The sequence below is a fragment of the Acinonyx jubatus genome, chromosome D4, assembly GCF_027475565.1.
Source record: "Acinonyx jubatus isolate Ajub_Pintada_27869175 chromosome D4, VMU_Ajub_asm_v1.0, whole genome shotgun sequence".
In the NCBI taxonomy this organism is placed as follows: domain Eukaryota; kingdom Metazoa; phylum Chordata; class Mammalia; order Carnivora; family Felidae; genus Acinonyx; species Acinonyx jubatus.
The window spans coordinates 33,925,387-33,935,055 of NC_069391.1; the positions used below are offsets into that span (position 1 = coordinate 33,925,387).

Genomic DNA, 9,669 nt, shown 5'->3' on the forward strand with positions numbered 1-9,669 from the left:
AGGGACTTAAAAGCCCTGCCTGGGCCTACATTTCTCTAGAATGCAAAGGAGAAGGAGGGAAGGTAGCAGAAGATGGAAATAACCCACCGCTGCTCAGCCCGACCCTTCCAGCAGCAGGCCAAGGCTGGGGGCCTATCTCACCAGCAACAGTGCGGCCACATGCCCCAGCACCAGAGTCCCTGCCACCTGCCTGTCCTGTTCCCCCCTCCCACCACGTGCTCCACCATGTCCTGTGCCCCTACCAACTGTCCCATCAGGCTCCATCTGTGTGTCCTGTGCGGGCTCCATTAAAAAACAAACAAAAACCAAAACCCAGAAAGAGCCCTGTATTTCGAGTCAGGGCCTAAATGAATTCATTTGTAGATCTTAATAAAAACAATGTCTTAATGCAATGGCCAAGGTAACTAGCCCTCACCTTGGTGCTCAAAGTGTGGTGGTCTGTGTGTACAGGACAAGCTTCACACTATTAGGTGTTCATTAGAGCTTATTAGGAATTAAGCCTATTGCTTAATAAAATGATTAGAGCTTATTAGAAACAAGGAGCTAATAAGAAATTCCGTATCTCAGAACCCCTCCCAGGCTTACTGAGCCAGAGTCTGCATTTTAATAAGATCCCAAATGATTCAAATGCTAGAGAGGCCCTAGGATAGAGTGCAAGGACTTTCACTTCTCAAGCTTCCCAAACCCTGGAAAGCACTTGGGTTTTTCTGGAAGACGCACCCCAGTCGGATGACCTGGAACAATTGCTACTTGGGTTCACTGTTCTATCAACAAAAGGGGGTTAATAATACCTGCCCTTCCTCCCTTACAGGATTCCTGAGTTTCAAACAAGATCATGGGTTCATTCTATTTATTGCGATGGGGCTGACAGGGGCTGCAGAGTGAGAGGGGGAGCAGAACAGGTGTGGTTTCTGCCGCCACGGAGCTGATGGTTCTGTGGGAAAACATGTTGTAGATGCTGGTTGATGGTTTGTGATTGTCATGGCCATCACTGGGCTTTCATTGGCATACCTGTTTCCTCATTCATCCATTCAATGGTCAGTCATTTATCATCACACGAAATACCTACACTATGCCAAGTTCTGAGCTCTGAGCTCTGGAACACTGGTAAAGGAGAAACAAAGGAGCCATAAACCATCTTCAAGAAGCTGTCAGTCCAGTCAGAGATGAGAATGTGAGCAGGTGATTACATTTAGGACACACTATGGCTGGTGCTCTGAGGTCCATTTAGGGGCTGAGGGAACGCAGATAAGGCAATGAAGAGCTTTGCTTTAAAGGATGATTACAAGTTTGCCAACTTTGGAAGGGAGAGAACAGCGTTCCAGGCAGAATGAACAGCAGGGCCAAAGACAGACAGTCACGAAGGCACGATGCTTGCACCATGACCAGAAGGTAAGGAGAATTTGCAAGAGTGCCAAGAGATGGTTTTGGAGAAGTAGCTTGGGGCTAGACCTTTGATGGTCCTGGGTTCATTGCTAAGGAATCTGGTAGGAAATGAGGAGTCCCTGAAGGGAGAGGGATAACACAGTCAGAGCTACATTTCCTAAAGATCTACTAACAGCAGCATAGAAGAAAAGGCTTGATGTGGAAAGACTTTTACAAGGCTCTGACAATAGCTCAGGGGAGAGATGGCAAATACTCGATTGGGGTCATGATTGGAGTACTTGTCAACTCCATTCATGGAGACAGAAACGAATGGGAGGAATATTTAGGAAGGCAGGATTGACAGGACTTGACAAAACAAATGGGGTGGTAAAGAGAAAGGAGATCTCTGGCTCGGTGTCTGGGTGGATAGTGTTACTGTTAACCAAGATGGGGGACACCGGAGGAGGACAGGGTGACGAGCCCGCATCAGGCCTGTTGGGTGTGACGTGCCTTTGGGATGCCCTATTGGCTTTGTCCAATTGGCAGGAGTGACAGATGCCTGGAACTGAGGAGAGCAGTCCCAGCGTGACACATGAATGTGGGAACTGTGAGTCTGTAGGGGGTACCTGGACCATGGGAATAAATGGGATCATAGGACGGTGTGGGGTGGAAAGAGAGTAGGGTTGAGAGTGGCACCGCCATTTAAGGGATGGGAAAACATGAGTTCATTAAGGAGGCTGAGTGATGCCAAGAGACATTTGCTGCTTCCCTCAGTTCCGGGGGCATGGAGGGCGAACACCCCTGTCGCTGCAACTCATCACCCACCAGAATCACCTCCAGGAATGGCCCTGGAGTCACTGCCCTAGAAGCCCCAGGGTGAGTGGTGGCTCAGGCTGGGGACCCTGAGAAGATGGCTTGAGGTGGGAATACATGGGTGCATGGGCTGGGCTGGCCTTACCCCTTTTCCTCCCCATGCACAGTAACTTCAGCCTTTCACAGATCGGTTTTCCTCTGAGAGAAAAACAAAAGGATGCAAGAAAAGAGACACAGAAGAAATGCTTGAGTTTGTTTAGTTTTTCAGATCAGGAAAGGACGCAGCACCTCCTAACATTGAAGAAAACCTCCCAGACGTGTCCTAGGTTGACTCCAATGAGCTCATTCTCTCGCTATCATTAAGAGCAAAGAGAGTCTGGTCCTTCCACAATTAACCAAAGGAGGATTTTATAAAACAAAACAAGAGAGAGGAAAGGGCCCCAGAATTATGCTCTCTGATTCATGTTTCCCCACAGAAACAGGACTGTGGCTTTAAACTGATAATGGCTCTGAGTAGCCAAATAATTGATCTATTTGGTGTTCTGGCTTTATGTGAAAAGTGAACTGGCCTCTTTAGAAATGTTGGCAGTCTGGCTGGTCTATTAGTAAGACTAAAAAATCAAAACATTGACTGGAAAAGGCCATTATGACTCCTGGACTCAGCAGGAGTCATCGATAGATGATGTCATTTCAGAAATAAGCAAGCCAAGGTCACAAGGCTCCTGGGCAGAGTCAAACTACCCTTCGTGGCCCATCAACACCCTCCTTCGCAGATGAAGTCTGCCAAGGGGACACGGGTCTGAGCCAGGACTGGCTTCATTTTATTAACTTCACTTCTTTGCTCAGCCTGATTCTAGAGGAATGCGATTCTAGAGCCCTTGACGCTCAGCAGGTGATTAAGGCAGGACCTGGTCCTGCCATAAGCACACCCCTCAGATTCTCTTTTCACCCTCTTCCCTTCTTCTGGGTCCTTCTCCACCTCTTCTTACCAACCTCATTCCAGAAGCATCCACCTACTGCCCATGCCTGTCTCCAGCTCCCACTACCTTTCCTCTCCCCTCCTTTCTCAGCCAAGCTCTCAGGAATGGCAGGCCCAGTCCCCACGTTTTGAGCTCCCATTAGCCTCTGCCTCTTCCACTCACTAACCTAGAAATATCATTGCAGGTACCAAGCACTGGTGAGGGCTTTCCCAGCATCCTCTCCACTTAATCCCCACAGCAACCCATATGAAATAGGTGCTATTATCATCCCCATTGGGCAGAGGAGGAAACTAAGGCTCAGACAGACAGGCTGGGTCACTGGCCCCGGTAAAGCAGTGGCAGATTCCCATTTTTGAACTGTCTGCAATGCCCTGGCCAAAGTCACCCGGGACCACCTGCCAATCCTGGTAGCCCCTTCCCAGTCCCCAGCCCCCTCTGTCTCTCTGCAGCAACTGACATCTCTCCTGGGAAACCACTTTCTCCTGCACCTTCCCTCCTCTTCATGGGGTGGGTTCCCCTGAGTTTCATCCCGGGCACTCCACTTTTCTCATGCTAGCAAGGCTTCCAAGGGAACCTCTGAGCTCTCTTGACTCCAGGTCTACTGGGGATCACCTCGCCCACCCGCTCATAGTCCAAGGTCACTCTAAATGGGTCACAGAGCTGGGGTTGGAGCCAGGGGTCCTAACCTCCAGGTCAGTCCACCTCCTGTTACTCAGAGCTGACACCACCTACTCCCCATTTTTGCATTTTTTGCTGAGCGGCAGGAGCAGGAGGCAGCTGTACCCTGGATGAGGGAGAAGGTGTGAGGCTCTGATAAGGTGGGGTGGAGGCTATTTTTAGAGGACACTGCCTTTCCACTTAGTCTGGGAGCAACTCAGGGGCCAAGACGGTCGAAAATGTGTTTGCAAGTTTGGCTCATTAAAGGGAGTAAATACACCAAACGACAACATTGCTCGCTTTCACTCTGCCTGTTTTATGGCTCAAGTTGATGAGACTCTATTTGTCTTCATTTCCCCTTACTTCTTTATCAGTGAGGCTCTGAGGTGAGTTTAGAGAAAATATATCATAGAAAGTAGACATAAAAATGAAATTTCAGAATGAGGGCGCTATCACCTGAGCAAGGGAAAGTCCTGGACAGCAGATCAAAGAACAGGGGGGCATTGGTGGGGTGCTCAGAGGTCCCCAAGACCGGCCTGAGCAGCAAGAAGGGGCCGGAAAGAGAGGAGAAAGGTTAGTGGAGACTGCAGGCCTCCTGGTGTGTCCAGCAGCATGTGACCTTGAGCAGGGGGTTCTGCGGCCCTTGTTAAAATAAATGCCATCACAGGGAGAAAGATGAAGATTTGGGGGATGCTCCCTCTGAGAGCCCAGAACCTGAGTTAGGGTCTGGTTCTGTGATCTGGATAGAGAAAAGCTTGGGCTAGGTCATCTCTAAGAGTCTGAGAGGGTTAAGGCAGAGACCAAGGGCAGGGTCCGTAAGGTATATCAGGAAGCGGCTGGGGGTCTGGGAGGGTGTGATGCTTGGCATGGTTCCAATTCGTCTCATAGGCACTGTATAGGTAGGTGGGGAAACTGAGACCAGGGAGCAGCTGGACTGGAGCCTCTGGACCTGCCCAGTTCTTTGGGTCTAAAGCTGTTTGAGTCACGTGATGCTTTGCGAGGGTGATGGCTGCTCCCCAGCAGAGGTGCCCGTAAGTACCGTGGGACGCTCTTCCTGGAGGTATAGGGCCCAGGCTATTCCGAGGACCCTAATAGGTCCCAGTATAGGCCTGAGTCAGAGGGACTGCCACAGTGTCCGGTTTCTTTCCACAATGCCTCCGGATGTGCAAGGCTCTGGCCCCAGCGTCCCAGGCCAGAGCCGATGAACAGGTGTGGGGGAGCGCCAGCGGTCAAGAGCGCGCCCTGCTGCTCTCACCGCCAAGACTCCTAGCTTCAGCTCCCGAACCAAACCCCGCCCCTACAAATGGGGAAACTGAGGCCCAGGGAAGGGCAGGGGCTCGCCAAGGCCATCGTGTGACTTGGCGACAGGGAGGCGGCCTCTGCCTCCAGGCGCTTGCCCGCTCTACCTTGGCCCGAAATGCGTGTATGTATCATGGTGCTTTAAACCGCGTCCTCTCGCGCAGTTTGGGAAACTTTTCCTGCCTCAAACAGGCGCAGCCCGAACCCCGGTTCCCCGTCCACCAACCACATACGTCCCACTCCCACCCCCAAACTTTCGGCAGCCGGAGGAGGGCCACGCCTCGGTGCCGGGCTCAGGCGGACACCTGTCCCCAGCAGAGTTCCGCGGGCGCAGAGCCCCGCCGCCGCGCGGGAGTCGAGCGGCTGGTGGGTGGCGGGGGCGGCCGCTCCTTCAGGACCCCGGCCCCCGCGCCTCTCTGCGAGCGCGCAAGGGTCCTTCTGTCGTTTACAGACACGGCGCCGAGGGCCTGAGAGGAGGGCGCTCTGGCTGGGGCCGGGGGAGCCTAGCGGTGCGGACGTGAGCGCGGGGCTCCGGACCCCGAGACCCCCGGCTCCCCAGCCCCGGAGGCAACCCGAGGCGGCGGCTATTTATAGAGGGAGCCACGCTCAGTCCCTCTTGGCGGCGGCGGCGACAGCTGAATATTTTGCCCAGATATGGCTGGGGCCCCGGCGCGGGGGCAGGGAGCCCCGCGAGCGCGAGGGGTACCCCGGGCCGGGTGGGGGGCTTACCGGGCCGTGGAGCCGCCGGGGCGGGCGCGGGCGCGGGCGACGACGGGGCGAGCGCAGGCGGCCGGCGGACGGGCGCGGGCGGCGGGCGGGCGAGCGAGCGGAGCGCGGGGCTGGACGAGCTCCCGGGCGGCCGCGGGCGGGCGGGCGCTGTGGGCTCCGGGGGTGGGAGTCAGGGGCGGGCCCGGCTCAGCGCTGTCACCGCGCCCCGCCCCGCCCGCCGCCCTCTCCCTCCGCTCGGGGGCGCCGGGCCTCCGCGCGCCGTTCCCGGCCAGGGAGCGACGCCCGCTGGGGGCAGCGCGGGGCAAAGGGGCCGGGCCGCCGGGAAGCTGGGATCCTTCCTTGGACAGGGGGTTGTGGATAATCGTGAGTCTGAGTCTCTATTTCCCCAGCTGTACTGTAAGGAGTTTAAGCAGCAGTGGAGTTATCTGGAACTAAGTGGGTGGATTTTCATTCCTGTGGCGTCTGAGATGTAAGAACCGGCAGGTCTTTGGATGGAGCAAAGCCTGCCAGCCAGCTGTTGCACCTTTACCTCTTTTGACTACAGCAACCACCTGTCCCATCTCACCGGCAGCCCAGTCAGGTGTGGCAGGAGCCGCAGCTTTAATAACGATCATTTTGTGAACAAATAGTTCTAAAAGAATCGAATGCATTCTCTCTGTACTTGGAATGGAGTGTCCAAAATACCGATTTAAAATACAAAAAAAAAAAAAGTCCCACTTTCTTAAAAGGCTAGTACGTTTTTCAGAACAAACCACTTAAACCCAAATAGAAACTTTGTTTTAATTTTTAAAATGGTTCGTAAAAAAGAATTTGTGTGGACAGAAGGTACCGTGTGCAATTGTTATGGGAAAGTTTCTGGTGGGGTAGACCCTAATATAACTCTTTTTACTCCTGGTGTATAGATTACTAATGAGAAACATTCGTTTTTGTTTTTGTGACTCTTGTTTTCCATGAAAATATATTTCTACATTACAAAACTCTCACAGCTATAAGAGAATGCTCTTTTCAAGGAATATGTGCCATGCATTTTTAAATGAAGCAATGATTTAATATTTCAGATTATTTTTATTTTAAGCCCTTTTGCGGAATCAAACATTTAAGAAAAGTACATACATCCTAAGTGTGCAGGGTCAAAAATTTTTATCACATTGAACACTTGTTGCAAGAAACAACATTGCCAGCAGCAGCCCAGAAGCCAACCCTCTGGGTCCTGGGTTCCAGCTTCCTCCTAAAATGATCGCTTAAGGAAGTTTAAGATTACTCTTACGGTAATCACTTCCTTGCCTGCTTTCCTCCACACTTTGTCTTCATTTGCTCAATTCCACCCTGTGAGATTAACCTGCGTGGTTTCACGTGGCTGTAGTTTGTTTACTTTTATTACCTTAGAGGTTTCCATTGCATGAATACAGCACAGTTTTTTTTTTTTAATCCATTTTATTATTAATGGACATCTGTCTCTAGGTTTTAGCTATTGCCAATAGTGCTGCTGTGAACATTCTTTACTGGCATCCTCCAGCACAAGTGCAAACATCTTCAATAATTGAAATTAACGAAAGTTGAAACATTTTCCCAGTTTTGGTAGGAGTATTAGGATCTCACTGAAATTTGATTTCCGTGGGTTGAGGGCCTTTTCATGTTGATTGGCCAGTTGGATTTCCTCTTTGTAAAATGTTCAAATTTATTGCCATTTTGTTTCTGGATAGTCTTCTGTTTATTGAATATGTTCCAAATACAAATATTCCTCCGTTGTGTGCTTTGCCTTTACACCATCATAATAATGCCTTTTGACAAACTGGTGTTCTTCATTTTAACATAGTCTAGTATATCAATATTTGCCTTTATTGTTAGCACTTTGTCCTGTTTAGGACATCTTTCCTACTCCTGGATTATCAGGGTACTTTCCTGTGTTATCTTCCCTCATTAGGCTCTCACGTTTAGGCTTTGAATCCACCTGGAATTGACTTTGAATATGGTATGAGGCAGGGGCCAAGCTTCATTGTTTGTCAAATTGCCCTAGCACCAGATTAATTTTTCACTTACATCAACAACACAATTGCTCTATTTTAAAAGATAATGGAAGCCTTTCTAAAGTCATTGAAACAGAACCCACCTCTTCTTAATCTGTAGGCAATTTGAGGATTTTTGTTGTTTTTGTTGGGGAAAGAAACCATTATAAAATACATTCATACTACTTTGTTTCACTTAAATCTTTGTGTCAGGATATTCTGATTTTATCATAAATGTTTAAATCAGTGGTGTAAGCATTCCTCAATTTTGAATCACTTTTTTATTAAATATGAATTTTAAAAAGCTAGAAAGATAATTTCAACATGGTTTACATGAAAAACTTCAAATATCTGGTCTTTACCTTCTTTCTGCTCTCACTTTTCCTATATTTTCTCAAATAAAAATAAGCAAATGAGTTTAAGAATGTTTATCTCCAGCCTGGCCTTCTCCCCTGTGAAGACTCCACATTTCTAATAGGTTATGCATATCCTCACACAGTGATCTAGTCCCTTAACTCAGTATGTTTAAATTTTTTTTTAATGTTTGTTATTTATGAGAGAGACAGAGAGAGACAGAGAGAGAGACAGAGAGAGAGGGAGAGAGACACACGGAGCGTGAGCAGGGGAGGGGCAGAGAGAAGGAGACACAGGATCTGAAGCAGGCTCCAGGCTCTGAGCTGTCAGCACAGAGCCTGATGCGGGGATCGAACTCAGGAACGGGGAGACCATGACCTGAACTGAGGTGGGGCGCTCAACCGACTGAGTCACCCAGTGGCCTCTAAACTCAGTATGTTTAAAACAAAAAATTTCAGTTTCCCAAATGGAATAAGGGTCATCATCCTAGCCTCTCAGACCGTAAGACTTGGCTTCACTTTTTGACACTTTCTTTTTCCTGTCTTTTGGATCTAAAATGTCAGTTCTAATAATTCTAATTAAAAACTTCAAAAGGCCTTTAATTTTTTTCTTGATTCTCATTACTCCTCTCTTAGTCCAGGGCCTTTCCCCATCATCTTTGGACCACTGATAAGGCCTCCACCTATCCCTCTGTCAAGCCATCCTGCCCATCAATTAGCAAGGACATAATGGGTGCCTGATGTGTTCAAGATATCATTCTGTCTGTTGTGGAGGACGCAGACAGTGGTATGTTCTGAAGTCCACTGTACGGGCTCACAGGAGCTGCTGGGGTGTCTTTTCCCAGCTCCACATTCAGTGATGTCACATTGTTAGCTGGAACTCAACAATGGTAGAAGTAGTTACAACATGGGAATCGTCAGATACTGTGAATCAAGGCTCATTCCTGGCCCACACCCATCAGAACCAATTGTCAAACATTTACCAGTATGTCATCAAAGAGATGAGTAAGACCCCTTCCTCCTTCAAGGAGCTCACAATCTAGCTGGGGAGACGGGTGCGCAGACAACTTGTTATATACTACAAAGCTCAGTGAGGTCTTGATACAAAGAGAGACGTACTCCAAATGCAACAGGGTAGGAGGGGTACAGGGAAGGCTTCATGGTCAGCCCGGGATGTCACGGAGGATACTGGCAAACAAAAATGGTGGGGGGTGAAGGATGGGCAGACTCAGGGAACAGAATAAGCATGGTTAGGAGGGGAGCAAGGCTTGCTAAAGAATATCAATAGTCCTGGGTGTACAGGGAGCCAGACAGGTGCAGTGTGGCTGGTTGAGGAGCCATGGACAATGAGGCTGGGTAGGGAGACTGTGGAAGGTGTAGACACTCTGGGTAGTGATATGCCACTCAAGACTTGGGGTGAGGAATACGCTTTGAGGTTCATCTGGGTTGCTTCTCTACAGCACCACT

General features: G+C 49.7%; 1 protein-coding gene across 1 annotated transcript in view; it reads right to left on the reverse strand.

Annotated features, from left to right (window-relative positions):
• Nucleotides 1-5,996, reverse strand: part of TMOD1 (tropomodulin 1) — an 86,583-nt gene extending 80,587 nt beyond the window's left edge. The window contains exon 1 of the mRNA XM_027039498.2: nt 5,844-5,996. The gene's annotated coding sequence lies outside the window, so the exon portion shown is untranslated. The remainder of the gene's footprint in view (nt 1-5,843) is intronic.
• Between the last annotated feature and the right edge of the window lie 3,673 nt (nt 5,997-9,669).